The sequence below is a fragment of the Vulpes lagopus genome, chromosome 3 (assembly GCF_018345385.1).
Source record: "Vulpes lagopus strain Blue_001 chromosome 3, ASM1834538v1, whole genome shotgun sequence".
In the NCBI taxonomy this organism is placed as follows: Eukaryota; Metazoa; Chordata; class Mammalia; order Carnivora; family Canidae; genus Vulpes; species Vulpes lagopus.
The window spans coordinates 7,932,469-7,950,882 of record NC_054826.1 but is presented as its reverse complement, the minus strand read 5'-3'; the positions used below and the strand labels follow the sequence as shown (position 1 = coordinate 7,950,882).

Here is an 18,414-nt window from a genome sequence, read left to right as displayed (position 1 = left end):
AAAAATAAGGAAAAGTCTTTTTTTACATCCTAATATGAGGTGAAACATTAGATGGATCCTCATCAATATCAGCATTGACTCTAAAGTCATAGCAAGTGTAATTAATAACAGGAGCATGAGCTGAACAGGAAGACAAGCCAAGGGATCCCTGGGTGGCGCAGCGGTTTGGCGCCTGCCTTTGGCCCAGGGCGCGATCCTGGAGACCTGGGATCGAATCCCACATCGGGTTCCCGGTGCATGGAGCCTGCTTCCCCCTCCGCCTGTGTCTCTGCCTCTCTCTCTCTCTCTCTCTCTCTGTCTGGGTGTGTGTGTGTGACTATCGTAAATAAATAAATTAGTCAATAAAAGGAAGACAAGCCAAAAAAGGTACACAGACTATCTTCCTTTTTTATTGAAGTTTTTTGTTTGTTGTTTGTTTGTTTGTGGTTCAAAAACCAGTATCACTGTATCTTAAAAGATTTCATGAGAAGTTATGGATAATGTTTTTCATTCACCCTATCCATCTAAATTTGTATTTTGGAACATGATCATCATTCCATTAAATTGGTTATTTTTGTATAGTACCTTAAATGATGTTGGTAAAGCTGCAAGATCATTTTTTACTCATTTCAATGACAATTTTATCAAAATTTTTATCAATATTTTGGATACTAATGACATATATGAAGTTTTGTTTAAGAGTGTTTTCCTGACAGTGAGAAAGACCAACTGGCATTATGCATACCAAAAAAACGAGTTTGTAGTTTGTTTGTTTTTTTCCCTATGTGATGGATAAATGCTTTGAAATTGAGTGTCCTATGCACTGCTAGATTTTGATGTTACTCTCTAGGTAGTCAAAATGCAGAATGATTTAATGCATACTTAGTTTTTGTAAAAAATTAAATGATGTAATTCTTGCAATTGCATACATGCTCTTTAATTAAAAGCAAGTGTGGGGCAGCCTGAGCGGCTCAGCGGCTTAGCGCCGCCTTCAGCCCAGGGTGTGATCCTGGACACCTGGGATTGAATCCCTCGTCGGGCTCCCTGCATGCAGCTGCTTCTCCCTCTGCCTGTGTCTCTGCCTCTCTCTGTATCTCTCATGAATAAATAAATTTTAAAAATCTTAAAAAAAAGAATAAATCTTCTATTAAGAAAAGCAAGTGTGTAGGACAGAAAATTAATACAGAAAAGCATGTACAGATGAATATGATACAATATATTTGATCAACTAATATTTATAGCTGACTGTTGGAATCATTAAAATTAAATTTTAATTTTAAGGAAAATATGATCAGCAACAAATATAAAAGATGGCACATAATTTTTCAATTCAGAAGTATAATAAGCTAGTTTCTAAGTTCCTTCTAAGTATAATTTAGACACTTTTGAATGCATAATGAAGATTTTGAGTGATCTGAACAATGCAGACTAGATTAGTGTTATAGTGAAAACAAGTCACAAAATATAGCAATTAAAGCCATACTGAGGAGAAGAGTTCGCGCTTCTATCAAGGTAGGAAGACGGGGAAAAAGAGATAAAGACACAAAAGGCCTCCCAGGGGGAGGGGCCCCGCGAGGAGCCGGGCTGAGGCCGGGGCGAGTGTCCCCAGGACAGGAGAGCCCCGTCCCGGAGGGGCAGGAGCTGCACCGACCTTCCCCGCGGAAAGGGGCTCCCCGGGAATTGGAGCAGGATCCCCAGAAAGGCGGGGACGCCCTCGGGCTCCCTGGGACAGTAACAGAGGAACTGCGCCCGGGAGAGTGCGCCGAGCTCCCTAAGGGCTGCAGCGCTCGGCGGGACCCGGAGCAGCTCGGAGGGGCTCGGGCGGCGGCTCCGCGGAGGGGGCTGCGGGGCTCCGGGAACAGCTCAGCGGCGGCGGCTCGGGCGGAGGAAGAAGCTCCGCGCGGAGGGGGCTGCGCGGCTCCGGGAACAGCTCGGAGGGGCTCGGGCGGCGGCTCCGCGGAGGGGGCTGCGCGGCTCTGGGAACAGCTCAGCGGCGGCGGCTCGCGCAGAGGAAGAAGCTCCGCGCGGAGGGGGCTGCGCGGCTCCGGGAACAGCTCGGAGAGGCTCGGGCGGCGGCTCCGCGGAGGGGGCTGCACCGCCGGGAGCGCGAATCCAACAGCGCAGGCCCCGGAGCACAGGGCGCCGGGACACAGCCCAGGATCCGGCCTCCCCCGGGACAGGCAGAGGCCGGGAGGGCCCAGGACAGCAAGGACGCTCCTGCCTGGAACTGAGCAGATCAGCGGCCCCGCCCCGGAGCCCCCAGGCCCTGCAGAAGGAGAGCCCCGGAGCTACTGCGGGGGCTGACTCGAGGGTCCCAGAGCTGCCCCCGCCACTGTGGCTTCCTCCCGGGGCCTCACGGGGTGAACAACCCCCACCGAGCCCTGCACCAGGCAGGGGCAGAGCAGCTCCCCCAAGTGCTAACACCTGAGAATCAGCACAGCAGGCCCCTGCCCCAGAAGACCAGCGAGACGGACCAGTTCCAAGGGAAATCAAGGGACTTAAACTACACAGAATCGGAAGATACTCCCCCGTGGTTTTTTTTGTTTTTTGTTTTTTTGTTTTTGTTTTTGTTTTTTTTTGTTTTGTTTTGTTTTGTTTTGTGCTTTTTTTTTTCTCTCTTTCTTCTTGATTTCTGATTGCTTCCCCCACCCCCCCTTTTTTCTTTTTTCTCCTTTCTTTCTTTTTCTTTCTTTTTCTTCTCTTTTTCCCCTATTTTTTTCTTCTTTCTCTTTTTTCTTTTTCTCTTTTCTTTCCTTCTCTCTCTTTTTCTCCTTTTCCCAATACAACTTGTTTTTGGCCACTCTGCACTAAGCAAAATGACTAGAAGGAAAACCCCTCAAAAAAAAGAATCAGAAACAGCCCACTCTCCCACAGAGTTACAAAATATGGATTACAATTCAATGTCAGAAAGCCAATTCAGAAGCACTATTTTACAGCTACTGGTGGCTCTAGAAAAAACCATAAAGGACTCAAGAGACTTCATGACTGCAGAATTTAGATCTAATCAGGCAGAAATTAAAAATCAATTAAATGAGATGCAATCCAAGCTAGAAGTCCTAACGACGAGGCTTGACGAGGTGGAAGAACGAGTGAGTGACATAGAAGACAAGTTGATGGCAAAGAGGGAAACTGAGGAAAAAAGAGACAGGCAATTAAAAGACCATGAGGATAGATTAAGGGAAATAAATGATAGCCTGAGGAAGAAAAACCTACGTTTAATTGGGGTTCCCGAGGGCGTGGAAAGGGACAGAGGGCCAGAATATGTATTTGAACAAATCCTAGCTGAAAACTTTCCGAATCTGGGAAGGGAAACAGGCATTCAGATCCAGGAAATAGAGAGATCCCCCCCTAAAATCAACAAAAACCGTTCAACACCTCGACATTTAATAGTGAAGCTTGCAAATTCCAAAGATAAGGAGAAGATCCTTAAAGCAGCAAGAGAAAAAAAGTCCCTGACTTTTATGGGGAGGAATATTAGGGTAACAGCAGACCTCTCCACAGAGACCTGGCAGGCCAGAAAGGGCTGGCAGGATATATTCAGGGTCCTAAATGAAAAGAACATGCAACCAAGAATACTTTACCCCGCAAGGCTTTCATTCAAAATGGAAGGAGAGATAAAGAGCTTCCAAGACAGGCAGGAACTGAAAGAATATGTAACCTCCAAACCAGCTCTGCAAGAAATTTTAAGGGGGACTCTTAAAATTCCCCTTTAAGAAGAAGTTCAGTGGAACAATCCACAAAAACAAGGACTGAATAGATATGATGACACTAAACTCATATCTATCAATAGTAACTCTGAATGTGAACGGGCTTAATGACCCCATCAAAAGGCGCAGGGTTTCAGACTGGATAAAAAAGCAGGACCCATCTATTTGCTGTCTACAAGAGACTCATTTTAGACAGAAGGACACCTACAACCTGAAAATAAAAGGTTGGAGAACCATTTACCATTCAAATGGTCCTCAAAAGAAAGCAGGGGTTGCCATCCTTATATCAGATAAATTAAAATTTACCCCGAAGACTATAGTGAGAGATGAAGAGGGACACTATCTCATACTCAAAGGATCTATCCAACAAGAGGACTTAACAATCCTCAATATATATGCCCCGAATGTGGGAGCTGCCAAATATTTAAACCAATTAATAACCAAACTCAACAAATACCTTGATAATAATACACTTATACTTGGTGACTTCAATCTAGCTCTTTCTACCCTGGATAGGTCTTCTAAGCACAACATCTCCAAAGAAACGAGAGCTTTAAATGATACACTGGACCAGATGGATTTCACAGATATCTACAGAACTTTACATCCAAACTCAACTGAATACACATTCTTCTCAAGTGCACATGGAACTTTCTCCAGAATAGACCACATACTGGGTCACAAATCGGGTCTGAACCGATACCAAAAGATCGGGATAGTCCCCTGTATATTCTCAGACCATAATGCCTTGAAATTAGAACTTAATCACAACAAGAAATATGGAAGGACCACAAACACGTGGAGGTTAAGGACCATCCTGCTAAAAGATGAAAAGGTCAACCAGGAAATTAAGGAAGAATTAAAAAGATTCATGGAAACTAATGAAAATGAAGATACAACCGTTCAAAATCTTTGGGATGCAGCAAAAGCAGTCCTGAGGGGGAAATACATCGCAATACAAGCATACATTCAAAAACTGGAAAGATCTCAAATTCAAAAGCTCACCTTACACATAAAGGAACTAGAGAAAAAGCAACAAATAGACCCCACCCCCAGCAGAAGAAGAGAGTTAATTAAAATTCGAGCAGAACTCAATGATATCGAGACCAAAAGAACTGTGGAACAGATCAACAGAACCAGGAGTTGGTTCTTTGAAAGAATTAATAAGATAGATAAACCATTAGCCAACCTTATTAAAAAGAAGAGAGAGAAGACTCAAATTAATAAAATCATGAATGAGAAAGGGGACATCACTACCAACACCAAGGAAATACAAACGATTTTAAAAACATATTATGAACAGCTGTACGCCAATAAATTAGGAAATCTAGAAGAAATGGACGCATTCCTGGAAAGCCACAAACTACCAAAACTGGAGCAGGAAGAAATAGAAAACCTGAACAGGCCAATAACCAGGGAGGAAATCGAAGCAGTCATCAAAAACCTCCCAAGACACAAGAGTCCAGGGCCAGATGGCTTCCCAGGGGAATTCTATCAAACGTTTAAAGAAGAAATCATACCTATTCTACTAAAGCTGTTTGGAAAGATAGAAAGAGATGGAGTACTTCCAAATTCGTTCTATGAGGCCAGCATCACCTTAATTCCGAAACCAGACAAAGACCCCACCAAAAAGGAGAATTACAGACCAATATCCCTGATGAACATGGATGCAAAAATTCTCAACAAGATACTAGCCAATAGGATCCAACAACACATTAAGAAAATTATTCACCATGACCAAGTAGGATTTATCCCTGGGACACAAGGCTGGTTCAACACTCGTAAAACCATCAATGTGATTCATCATATCAGCAAGAGAAAAACCAAGAACCATATGATACTCTCATTAGATGCAGAGAAAGCATTTGACAAAATACAGCATCCATTCCTGATCAAAACCCTTCAGAGTGTTGGGATAGAGGGAACTTTCCTCGACATCTTAAAAGCCATCTACGAAAAGCCCACAGCAAATATCATTCTCAATGGGGAAGCACTGGGAGCCTTTCCCCTAAGATCAGGAACAAGACAGGGATGTCCACTCTCACCACTGCTGTTCAACATAGTTCTGGAAGTCCTCGCCTCAGCAATCAGACAACAAAAAGACATTAAAGGCATTCAAATTGGCAAAGAAGAAGTCAAACTCTCCCTCTTCGCCGATGACATGATACTCTACATAGAAAACCCAAAAGCCTCCACCCCCAGATTGCTAGAACTCATACAGCAATTTGGTAGCGTGGCAGGATACAAAATCAATGCCCAGAAATCAATGGCATTTCTATACACTAACAATGAGACTGAAGAAAGAGAAATTAAGGAGTCAATCCCATTTACAATTGCACCCAAAAGCATAAGATACCTAGGAATAAACCTAACCAAAGAGGTAAAAGATCTATACCCTAAAAACTATAGAACACTTCTGAAAGAAATTGAGGAAGACACAAAGAGATGGAAAAATATTCCATGCTCATGGATTGGCAGAATTAATATTGTAAAAATGTCAATGTTACCCAGGGCAATTTATACGTTTAATGCAATCCCTATCAAAATACCATGGACTTTCTTCAGAGAGTTAGAACAAATTATTTTAAGATTTGTGTGGAATCAGAAAAGACCCCGAATAGCCAGGGGAATTTTAAAAAAGAAAACCTTAGCTGGGGGCATCACAATGCCAGATTTCAGGTTGTATTACAAAGCTGTGGTCATCAAGACAGTGTGGTACTGGCACAAAAACAGACACATAGATCAATGGAACAGAATAGAGAACCCAGAAGTGGACCCTGAAATGTACGGCCATCTAATATTCGATAAAGGAGGAAAGACTATCCATTGGAAGAAAGACAGTCTCTTCAATAAATGGTGCTGGGAAAATTGGACATCCACATGCAGAAGAATGAAACTGGACCACTCTCTTTCACCATACACAAAGATAAACTCAAAATGGATGAGAGATCTAAATGTGAGACAAGATTCCATCAAAATCCTAGAGGAGAACACAGGCAACACCCTTTTTGAACTTGGCCACAGTAACTTCTTGCAAGATACATCCACGAAGGCAAAAGAAACAAAAGCAAAAATGAACTATTGGGACTTCATCAAGATAAGAAGCTTTTGCACAGCAAAGGATACAGTCAACAAAACTAAAAGACAACCTACAGAATGGGAGAAGATATTTGCAAATGACATATCAGATAAAGGGCTAGTTTCCAAAATCTATAAAGAACTTATTAAACTCAACACCAAAGAAACAAACAATCCAATCATGAAATGGGCAAAAGACATGAAGAGAAATCTCACAGAGGAAGACATGGACATGGCCAACAAGCACATGAGAAAATGCTCTGCATCACTTGCCATCAGGGAAATACAAATCAAAACCACAATGAGATACCACCTCACACCAGTGAGAATGGGGAAAATTAACAAGGCAGGAAACAACAAATGTTGGAGAGGATGCGGAGAAAAGGGAACCCTCTTACACTGTTGGTGGGAATGTGAACTGGTGCAGCCACTCTGGAAAACTGTGTGGAGGTTCCTCAAAGAGTTAAAAATAGACCTGCCCTACGACCCAGCAATTGCACTGTTGGGGATTTACCCCAAAGATTCAGATGCAATGAAACGTCGGGACACCTGCACCCCGATGTTTCTATCAGCAATGGCCACAATAGCCAAACTGTGGAAGGAGCCTCGGTGTCCATCGAAAGATGAATGGATAAAGAAGATGTGGTTTATGTATACAATGGAATATTACTCAGCAATTAGAAACGACAAATACCCACCATTTGCTTCAACGTGGATGGAACTGGAGGGTATTATGCTGAGTGAAATAAGTCAATCGGAGAAGGACAAACAGTGTATGTTCTCATTCATTTGGGGAATATGAATAATAGTGAAAGGGAATATAAAGGAAGGGAAAAGAAATGTTGGGAAATATTAGGAAGGGAGACAGAACATAAAGACTCCTAACTCGGGGAAACGAACTAGGGGTGGTGGAAGGGGAGGAGGGCGGGTGTTGGAGGGGAATGGGTGACGGGCACTGAGGTGGACACTTGACGGGATGAGCACTGGGTGTTTTTCTGTATGTTGGTAAATTAAACACCAATAAAAGTTAATTAATAAAAAAAAAAATAAATAAAAAATAAAAAAAAAAAAAAAAAAAAAAAAAAAAAAAATAAAGCCATACTGAAAGGTTCTTGTGTATGTTTCCTTAATCCAGCTCAGCCCCTAAAACTAGACTGTTATGGAGAAATTCATTATATTTGGATATACAGAGAAAAAGTTTCACAAAATATAGTTTTTCTCTTAGTGTGTACTTTTACGTTTCTGGAATGTAATCCTGTCTTTTGTATTTGAACTTTTTTAACATCTAGCTCTATTGATATTGCAGTTGTATATGCGATGTAAATCCTTGTTTCATATATTTCTCAATATATTTTTTTAAAGTAACATATAAATGTGCTATGTACAACCTCCACACTTGAGATCATACCAGTGAAACATAAAATGCATTAAAATTGTGTCTCTGCTTCTCTCTCTCTCACTGTGTGCCTATCATAAATAAATAAAATTAAAAAAAAATTTATAAAATTGTCAACCTTAAGCCTACCCTTTCCTAGATTTTATTAGGATGTAGCAGAGATACTGGTTGACAGATCAATTATCATCTCTCTTTCTTCCTTATTAATAAGCAAATGATATAAATTGGTGAAATTTATGTGCAAACAGGACATAGTTTCTGATTGGTCCAAGCCAATTATGACATATTGTTTTTCTATTCCTTTGTGTTAATGAGTAGTCTAGCTGTGAGTATGTTTTGTTTTGTTTTGTTTTGTTTTTAAGTACTTTATTTTAAAGTAAAGTAGGACTTCTTTGGGGTCTTCTCCATAGAAATTTTCATTGTGACAAAAGAAAGGAGTTGTAAGACAAACATTTTTCCTGCTTCCTTCCTCCTTGCCTTGGGGACTCTCTAGACAGGACATAAACCCTGCATCTGTGATAACTCACTCAGAATCATGGAGAGAAATCCTTAGAAATAAGGTCAATTCCCCAAGTACACAAATAAAGAGAGAAAAAGGGCTGTATCAAGACTGCAACCATGGACCCTTTGACTATTGACTATAGACGCACCTTATTTTATTGTATTTAGCTTTATTATGTTTTGCAGATACTTAATTTTTCACAAATTGAATGTTTGTGGCAACTCTGCAGGGAGCAAGTAAATTGGTACCATATTTCTAATAGCATCTGCTCACTTTGTTTCTTTGTGTGACATTTTGGTAATTCTTGTAATATTTCAAACGTTTTCATTATTACTTATGCTATGATAATTTGTGAAGAGTGATAATTTATGTTACTATTGTAATTTTGGGGAGGCACCTCAGACCATGCCCATAAAAGATGGAGAGTTTAAGTAATGGTTGTTGTGTGTGTTCGAATTGTTTTACTGACCAGCTATTCCCAATCTCTCCCTGCCCCTCTGGCTTCCTATTGGCTGAAACACAATAATATTGATATTAGGCCAGTTAATAATCATACAATGTCTTCTAAGTGTTCAAGTGAAAGAACAAGTCACACATCTTTTACTTCAAATTAAAAGCTATAAATGAGTAAGCTTAGTGAGGGAAAAATGTCTAAAGCTGAGGTAGGCCAAAAGTTAGGTCTCTCATGTAGGTTAGCCAAGTTGTGAGAGCAAAGGAAAAGTTCTTGAAGGAAATTAAAATTCTACTCCAGTGAATGCTCAAATGATAAGAAATAATAATAAAGAAAAAAACCTTTATTACTGATGAGGAGAAAGGTTTTCTTTTTCTTTCTTTTTCTTTTTCTTTCTTTCTTTCATTCATTCATTCTTTCTTTCTTTCTTTCTTTCTTTTTTTCTTTCTTTCTTTCTTTCTTTCTTTCTTTCTTTCTTTTTTTTTTTTGTGTGTGTGTGTGTGGACTAGATATAATGTCAAACCACTCACAATTTTATGTTAACCAAAATCTAATCCAGAGCAAGGCCCCAGTTCTCTTCACCTCTATGTAAGCTAAGGGAGGTAAAAAAAACTGCAGAAAGAAATTTGAAGCTAACAGAGGTTGGTTCCAGAGGTTTAAGGAAAGAAGCTGTCTCATAACATGAAACAGCAACATGAAACATCAGATGCTGATGAAGAAGCTGCAGCAAGTTATTTGGAAGATCTATCTCAGATAATTGATGAAGGTAGATACACTCAACAACAGATGTTCAATGTAGACAAAACAGCCTTCCTTTGGAAGAAGATGCCATTTAGGACCTTCGTTGCTTAGAAAGGAGCAGCCAGTGACTGGCTTCAAAACTTGAAAGGCCAGACTGACCATCTTGTGAGGGGCTAATGCAGATGGTGACTCTCAGTTGAAACCAGTGCTTGTTGAACATCTTGCAACAACTATGGCGCTTAAGAATTATCATAAATCTACCCCGTCTGTGCTGTATAAATGGAACAAAACTTGTATGACAGCACATCTATTTCCAACATGGTGGTTTACTGAATATTTTAAGCCCACTTTTGAGACTCACTGACCAGAAAAAAAAAAAAAAGAAAAGAAAAAGAAAAAAGAAAAGGAAAGGAAAGAAAAAGATTCCTGTCAAAATATTAATGTTCATTGACAATGCACCTGGTCACCCAAGAGCTCTGATAAAATATATAACGAGACTAATATTTCCATGCCTGCCAACATAACTTCCATTCTATAGCCCATGAACCAGGGAGTAACTTTGTCTTTCAAGTACTATTATTATTTTTTTTTCAAGTACTATTATTTAAGAAATGCATTTTGCAAGGCTGTAGCTGCCATAGATAGTCATTCTTCTGATAGTTCAGGGGAAAGTAAATTCAAAAACTTTTGGAACAGATTCACCATTTTAGACAGTTTTAAAAATATTTGTGACTTATGGGAAGAGCTTAAAATATCAACAGTAATAGGAGTTTGGAAAACGTTGATTTCAGCCCTCATGGGTGACTATGAGGAATTAAAAACTCCAGTGGAGGAAGTAACTCCAGATATGGTGGAAAGAACAAGAGAACTAGAATGAGAAGTGGAGACTGAAGATGTGTCTGAATTGCTACAACCTCATGACAAAATTTTAATGGGTGAGGAGTTGCTTCTTAGAGAAGAGCAAAGACAGTGGTTTCTTGAGATGGAATCTACTTCTGGTGAAGATGCTGTGAAGAATTGAAATAGCAACAAACGATTTGGAATATTTCATAAACTTAGTTGATAAAGCAGCCACAGGGTTTGAGAGGATTGACTTCGATTTTGAAAGTTCTACTGTGGATAAAATGCTGCCAATATTGCATGTTACACAGAAATTGTTCGTGAAAGGAAGTCGGTCACTGTGGCAAAGCTCATTGTTGTGTTATTTTTAAAAATTGCCACAGCCACCCCAGCCTTCAGCAACCACCACCCTGATCAGTCAGCAGTCATTAACATCAAGGCATGAATTTCTACCAGCAAACTGATTACAACTCACTGAGAGCTGAGATAATGGTTTGCAATTTTTAGCAATATTTTCTAATTAAGATGTATACACTTTAAATATGTAGTCCTATTGCACACTTCACCAACTACATTATAGTATAAACAGAATTTTTCTATGCACTAGGAAACCAAAAAATACATTTGACTTGTTTTGCTGCGGTGGCCTAGAACTGAATCCACACTATCTCCAAGGTATGCCTATCTCATTAACAAAACCCCAAAAGCATGCAGTACATTTTCTTATGGATTAAGCTAATCTTAGTCACAGTTCTGTTACTGTAGCCAAAAATATTCCTTTATCATACAACTTTTATTTATTCGTTTATTTATTTTCCTTGCTCTTTTATTTTTCCTGTTAACTCTGTGGACTTAATTTTAAGTTGCATAAACCTAAAAAAAGAATCAACTTATTTATATTTTTAACTACTCCCAATTAATGTACATGTTTTATGAAAAGTAGAGGATAGCAATTTAGAAAGAAAATAAAATAGCACTCATGTTAACATTCTGTTATGTATCATTCATCTCATTTCCTGACATACACAGATACACACACATCCAAAAATCCCAGAAATATAGTCACCTGATAAGTTATGTAGTTTTGCTGTCTGATTTTTGAAATAATTTTGTTTTTTTAAAGCAGTTTTGGGTTCACAGCAAAATTAAGCAGAAGGTACAGTGATTTCCCATATACTTACTCTCTCCACACATGCATAGCCACATACCACCCCACTGGCATCTCATGGCAAAGTGGTATCTTTGTGACAAAGGAGGTTACACCACATTAATGGTCACACCACCTTGTCATCTAAAGTCTATAGTTTAAGGATTATTTCTAATGTGTTGTACATTCTATGGATTTTTAAAAATATATAATTGCATGTATCCACCATTATAGTATCCTTTATAATGGTTTCACTGCCTTAAAAATCGTGTGTTCTGTCTTAAAAATCACCACTGATTCTTTTTTAATTGTGTCATAGTTTTCCATTTCCCAAAGTGTCATATAATTGGAATCATTCAGTTTGTGGCTTTATCATATTGGCTTCTTTCCCTCAGTAATATACATTTAAGTTTCCTCTAGGTCCTTTCATAACTTGATAGCTTATATCTTTTTAGCACGGAATAATACTTCACGGTCTAGGTGTACCACGGTTTATTTATCTGTTCACCTACTGAAAGACATCACGATTGCTTCCAAGTTTGGGCAGTGATGAACAAAGTTTTTATAAACATTTTTTAAAGACTTTTTTTTTTAATTTTTATTTATTTATGATAGTCACACAGAGAGAGAGAGAGAGAGAGAGAGGCAGAGACACAGGCAGAGGGAGAAGCAGGCTCCATGCACCAGGAGCCCGACGTGGGATTCGATCCCGGGTCTCCAGGATCGCGCCCTGGGCCAAAGGCAGGCGCCAAACCGCTGCTTCACCCAGGGATCCCCTAAAGACTTTTATTTAATTATTCATAAGAGACAGTGACAGAGAGAGAGAGACAGAGACAGAGACAGAGACAGAGAGAGACACAGGCTGAGGGAGAAGCAGGCTCCATGCAGGAAGCCTGGTGTGGGACCCAATCCTGGATCCTGGGATCAGGCCCTGGGCCAAACGCTCAACCTCTGAGCCACCCAGATGTCCCTTTTAAAAACATTCTTGTGCATATTTTTATGTAGATGTAAGTTTTCAAATCAGTTGAGTAAGTACTACGTTGTATGACTGCTGGGTCATATGGTAAGAATAAGCTTAATTTGATAAAAAATTTCCAAACTGTCTTTTAAAGTTGCTCTATTAAGTTTGCATTCTCACCAGCAATGTATTCTCATTCCTGCTGCACCACATCCTTCTCAAAATTTGGTGTTGTCTCTCCCTCTGCCTGTGTCTCTGCCTCTCTCTCCACCCCCCCCCCTCTCTCTCTCTCTCTGTCTCTCATGAATAAATAAAATCCTTAAAAAAATGGTATTGTCAAAGTTCTAGATTCTGTCCATCCTACTGGGTATCCATCTAATTTTTGTTTTAATATGCAATACCCTAATGACGTATGAAATGGAACGTTGTATCGTATGCCTATTTTCTATCTATCTATATATATTCTTCAGTGAATTACCTATTATGTTCTTTTGCCCATTTTTAATTGAGTGATTTATTTTCTTATTGTTGAATTTTAACAGTTCTTTTTATATTTTGGATAATTGTCCTTATTAGATACGTCTTTGCAAATATTTTCTTCCAGTCTCTGACTAATCTTCTCATTCCATTAGACATTCTTTTTTGAATGTTTTTCATTTCAGTGAAGTCCAGTATTGATTCTTATTTTGCATGACTATGTCTTTGGTGTTAAATCTAACAAGTCACTGACAAACTCAAAGTAATTTTTAAAATTTATTTATTTATTTATTTATTTATTTATTTATTTATTTGAGAGAATTATGAGTGAGGGGCAGAGGGAGAAGCAGGCTCCCCACTGAGTGGGAAGCCTAATGTTGGGCAGGATCCTAGGGCGCTGGGATTATGACTTGAACCAAGGCAGATGCTTAACCAACTGAGCCACCCAGACATCGCTAAACCCTTGGTCATTTAGATTTCTCCTATGTTATCTTCTATGAGATTTCTAGTTTTGCATTTTAGGTGTAGGTCTTTTATCCATTTTCAGTTGATTTTTATGAAGGGTGTATAGTCTGTGTCTAGATTCACTTTTTTGTCTGTTTGTTTATGGATATCCAGTCTAGTACCATTTATGGAAGACTGGCTTCTCTCCACTGTATTTCCTTTGATTCTCTGTCAAAGGTCACTTTGACTATATGTATGTAAAAAGCCTAGAAGGCTTTTTAACCTCTTTTTAACAATTAATTTCTATCTGTTACCTAACATATCCAAAATTGTGAGACTTTTCATTGGTTTTTCTTTTTCACATTTATAAATTATAGTATCACAGTATATTTTGAAAGACAAGTCTACTGCATCTAAAATCAAAATGAGGACACCTGGGTGGCTCTGTGTTTGAGGTCAGGATCCTGGGTCCTGGGATGGAGTTCCACATGGGACTCCATCTGCCTATGTCTCTGCCTCCCTCTTTGTGTCTCTCATGAATAAATGAATAAAATCTTAAAAAATAAATAAAATCAAAATGAAATTTTATAATATAAATGTTACACATTTATTTCTAAATTTTTGTGTTTTAAACTTCTACAAAATGCATAGTTCTTTCACTTAATTCTGTTGCTGAACAGTATGCATCAATCTACTGTTAAATTGCCATTAATACCACTTTTTCTTGACAACAATAGCACACCGCTAATTTATTGGTTATATATTAACTCTAGTCCAAATTTATCATTTGGGACAAAATTCTAAAGAAAATTAGATGTATATAGAAGTTTATAAATTGCCCATATGTTCATTTTTCTAAAAAAACAAATAAGCTCAAAAGTCTTTGTGTTAAGAATAAAACAATGCATTTTTATTGTAACAAATAAAAATTGGGGCAGATGGAATGATGTTGTAAAAAAACTGCTTAAGAAATGAATTTTCAGATTAATCACACTTTATTCCTCTCCAAATTCTTAACCCATTCATGCAAACTCATTTAGAATAAATAAATACACAGAGAAGAAAAACAAGTATCATGACTTTCATGTGTCCTGTTCATTAGAAAATTATAACAATTTTCTAGTAAAAGAAAGGAAAATCATTTTTTCTAATGATGAGATGATAATTTTATAGATACTGGAATAGATTTAGCAAGATTAACCTGTCAGGTTGCTTATAATGCTTTCTGAAGCTCAATTTGTCTATGGATAAAATGTGTTTAATAATGACTAAAGATGGGTCACCTGGGTGGCTCAGTCGGTTGAGTATCTGACTCTTGGTTTTGGCTCAGGTCATGATCTCAGGATGGTGAGACTGAGTTTCTGTCAGGCTCTGCACTGGGCATAGAGTTTACTTAAGATTCTCTCCCTCTTCCTCTGCTCTCATGCAATCTCACTCTTTCTCTCTCTCGAAAAAAAAGATTAATAATAATCACATTTTTCATAATAAATTAATTTTTAAAAGTACATTAAAATCTTTTTATTTTCAATTTCTTCCATTGATGATCTTCAATAGATGCCTCACTGCACCAATTAAGATATAACTTAAGAATACGTAATCAGCTAGAGTTCTTTCCATCTAGCTAGATAGCTAGATTTGTCTGTGTTATAGGGATTTGATCTTTTGTAATTGTCAGAGCCGGCTAAGTATATTGGTTAAGCAGACTCTGTATGGCTTATTCTTTGCATATGAAGTTACAGTTGAAGTCTACAGAAATGGGGAAGGGAAGATGTTGATAAGCTAAAGGAGAACAAGAGCAAATTAAAATTCATAGCAGGAGCTGAGGCCCATGATGATGGATTAAAAGCCATAACAATTTTGTAGTCTTTTACTTTATTGCTATCAGTATCCTGCAGAAGCTGGGCCCTTCATCACTGAGCTAAATGCCTAGCACATGTGTAAAGTTTCAAGGTGGATCTATGGGAAAGTGAAGCAGTGGTAAGGTCAGACCTTGCCTCTTGCCAATGTTGTGAATAACCATATCTTCACCAAAATGTGAGAGCTTAAAAATTGCTGCTTCACCTCTACCCTCTCAATCAAGAACAATAACCTCTCTTTTGGTCTATCCTAATCAGAAACACAGGAAAGGGAATTCTTGGAAACACAGTCTAACTTAGCCAAGTTGGCACATTAAAAAGCATGGGAGTGCCAACTTGGCACCTATACCATATATCTCCTTAAAGCATACTTCATGTCCAAATAGAGGAGATAATAAATCACGCTTCTACCTAACATCGTGCAACTCTCACAATAAATGAAAACACAGTGACTTCCTAGAAGAGGCTGCTTGCCCTCTTTTTGTCTTTGTGTGATGTTCATTCTTTTCTTAGCTCCCATTTGATATCACGTGATTTAAATACTGAGTTACAAAATTAATTATAATTAATACAACTCCTATTAGATGACAAAGGTATGAAAAAAGAAGAAGACATATTTACTGAACATATATACAAACATTCATATCAAAATAAGGATGAAAACTCATAATTATTATATCCATTTACACACATAGTGTCTTGACGATAGCTCATACAGACAGGGCAAAAATGATTAAGATGGCTATTTAAAAATATTTGCATACAATTATTTTACACCTTTATTGACGTGTAACTGATATACAAAAAGATACACTTAATGTATACAATTTGATGATTTCTGACACGTATATACACCTGTAATAATATCACCACAGTCAAGGTAATAAAGATATCCATTATCGCCAGAAGTTTTCTTTTGAACTGGTAATATGTGAAAACTGTTGAAAACATTTTAATCAGATGGGGCATATGTTTGGCTGTCGTCAGTTTCTGGGAACCGTAGCATATCTCTGCTTTTAGTACTTTATTTTCATTTCTGAATAATGATCCAAAAAAATATTGATTTGTCTCTGCATAAATAATTACTGGAAGTTGGTTCTTTGTCTAAATAGGAAATTTCCACAAGGTTACATTAAATTACAGGCTGTCAAATTTTGTCCTGAAGTCTCTATGTTTTAATAAAAATCAATGAAAAATAAAAATTTATGCAAGATGGATTTACTTTATTGCAAATCAAATTGCAATATAACTACAGACTATTTTTATTTGATTAGGAGATGAAATTATCTAAAACAACGCATGTTGTGACAAATATTATTCAAGTTACATAAGTTAAGTAGCAACTATAAATGGGAACAATAGCAACTAAGTATAGTCAGGGACACTATTGTGTCCAGCAGCCCTAAGGGGAAAGAGAAAAGATATTTTTTATTTCCTTATATCATGTAAGAAAGGACACTGGTTGGTGCATATTTTCACTTTGGAACAGTTTTTCTGGCGAGACAGTTTCCAAGTTGAGTCATATGCATTGATGTGGCCAGGATGACAGTATTTTTACTAACTAGAGAAAATTTCTCAAAAACATAGTGGAAAGTTGGGCTGTTGATCAGATAAAACAATAGATGCACACTCAATGTGCATCTAGGTTAAAGAGGATTTTTTTTAAAAAACCTTATTATTCATATTCTGGTTCATACTATAATTTCCCAGAAAATACGCTTAATGTTCTGAGTTCTTTCTGAGAATATTTTCATATAACTAAGCTAAAATCAATAGATGAACAATGACAGAATTAATCTAAAATGACATTGAAAAACTATATTTCTAGCAGTCTTAGTTTCTTGTAAATCATTTTAAGCTATATTTTTTCTCTGCCTATATGTACATACCATTATGCTGTAAAAAACTACAATACTTAAAAAAAAAAGACTTTATTTCATTTTTGCATTATGACAAAAATCAAAGAAAGCTCACACATTACCCTCTCATGAAATTTGCTTCTCAGGCAATATTCTAAGGTTGGCACCTTTTTTTTTTTCTTTTTTGACATGTTTGCAGCAATCATTTCGTTTGAATATCTGTATCGAATAACGGAAGATACTATAAAGCAGATTGTATTTTTCACACTTTTGGCTAAATATATGTATGAATATCTTACTTCTTCCTAAAATAAATCCCATCCTTTGCCAGAATCGTTAAAATTCTTTAGTGTATTACTGTTTCATGGCAATGAAGTTCATTTCAAGATTAACTACTGCATTTAAAACACTAGAAAAAGTCATGAAAAATTTAATGCAGCCTTAAATTTTGAGCACATTTCTATAAATGAACATGGTTAAGAGCACACTGCGCTTAGAAGCTTACAACACATTTTTCGTTATTTTAAAGACATCAAAATGTATTTAGATTAGTGTTTTATTGTTTTAAACATAATCCTATTAAATGAGGGAGGATACGCTAACCTTAGTTCATTTGCTGTTCTAAAAGTCTTCTAAAAGTTACCACTATCACTAATTACTGTTGAAGCATCATTACAAACCTTTGTGTCACCTCTTATATGTTTCCCTGAGGGAGACACTGTAAGAAATGATCCATAAAAGCAGATTTAAAAGTGGTGTCAACAATAGCGTATAAACCACTATAGTCATATTTTCACAGTAAAGGCACTGAAATAAACCAGATGGTCTCTTTTCCCTTCCTGAAGGTTAAATTGAGTGCATATTTACTCTCCCTTTAATTATAACCTTCATTGTTCAGGAAAACTTTTAACTGAAAGACATTGCACATAATTTACATATAATTTGTCAGGTCAATGCATAAATTGGAAAAAAAAGTAGC

The 18,414-nt window shown here is 37.6% G+C and overlaps 1 pseudogene; it reads left to right on the top strand.

Moving 5' to 3' along the window:
- Positions 1-9,219: 9,219 nt before the first annotated feature.
- On the top strand, positions 9,220-11,179 carry LOC121486574 (annotated as a pseudogene).
- The last annotated feature ends 7,235 nt before the right edge of the window (positions 11,180-18,414 follow it).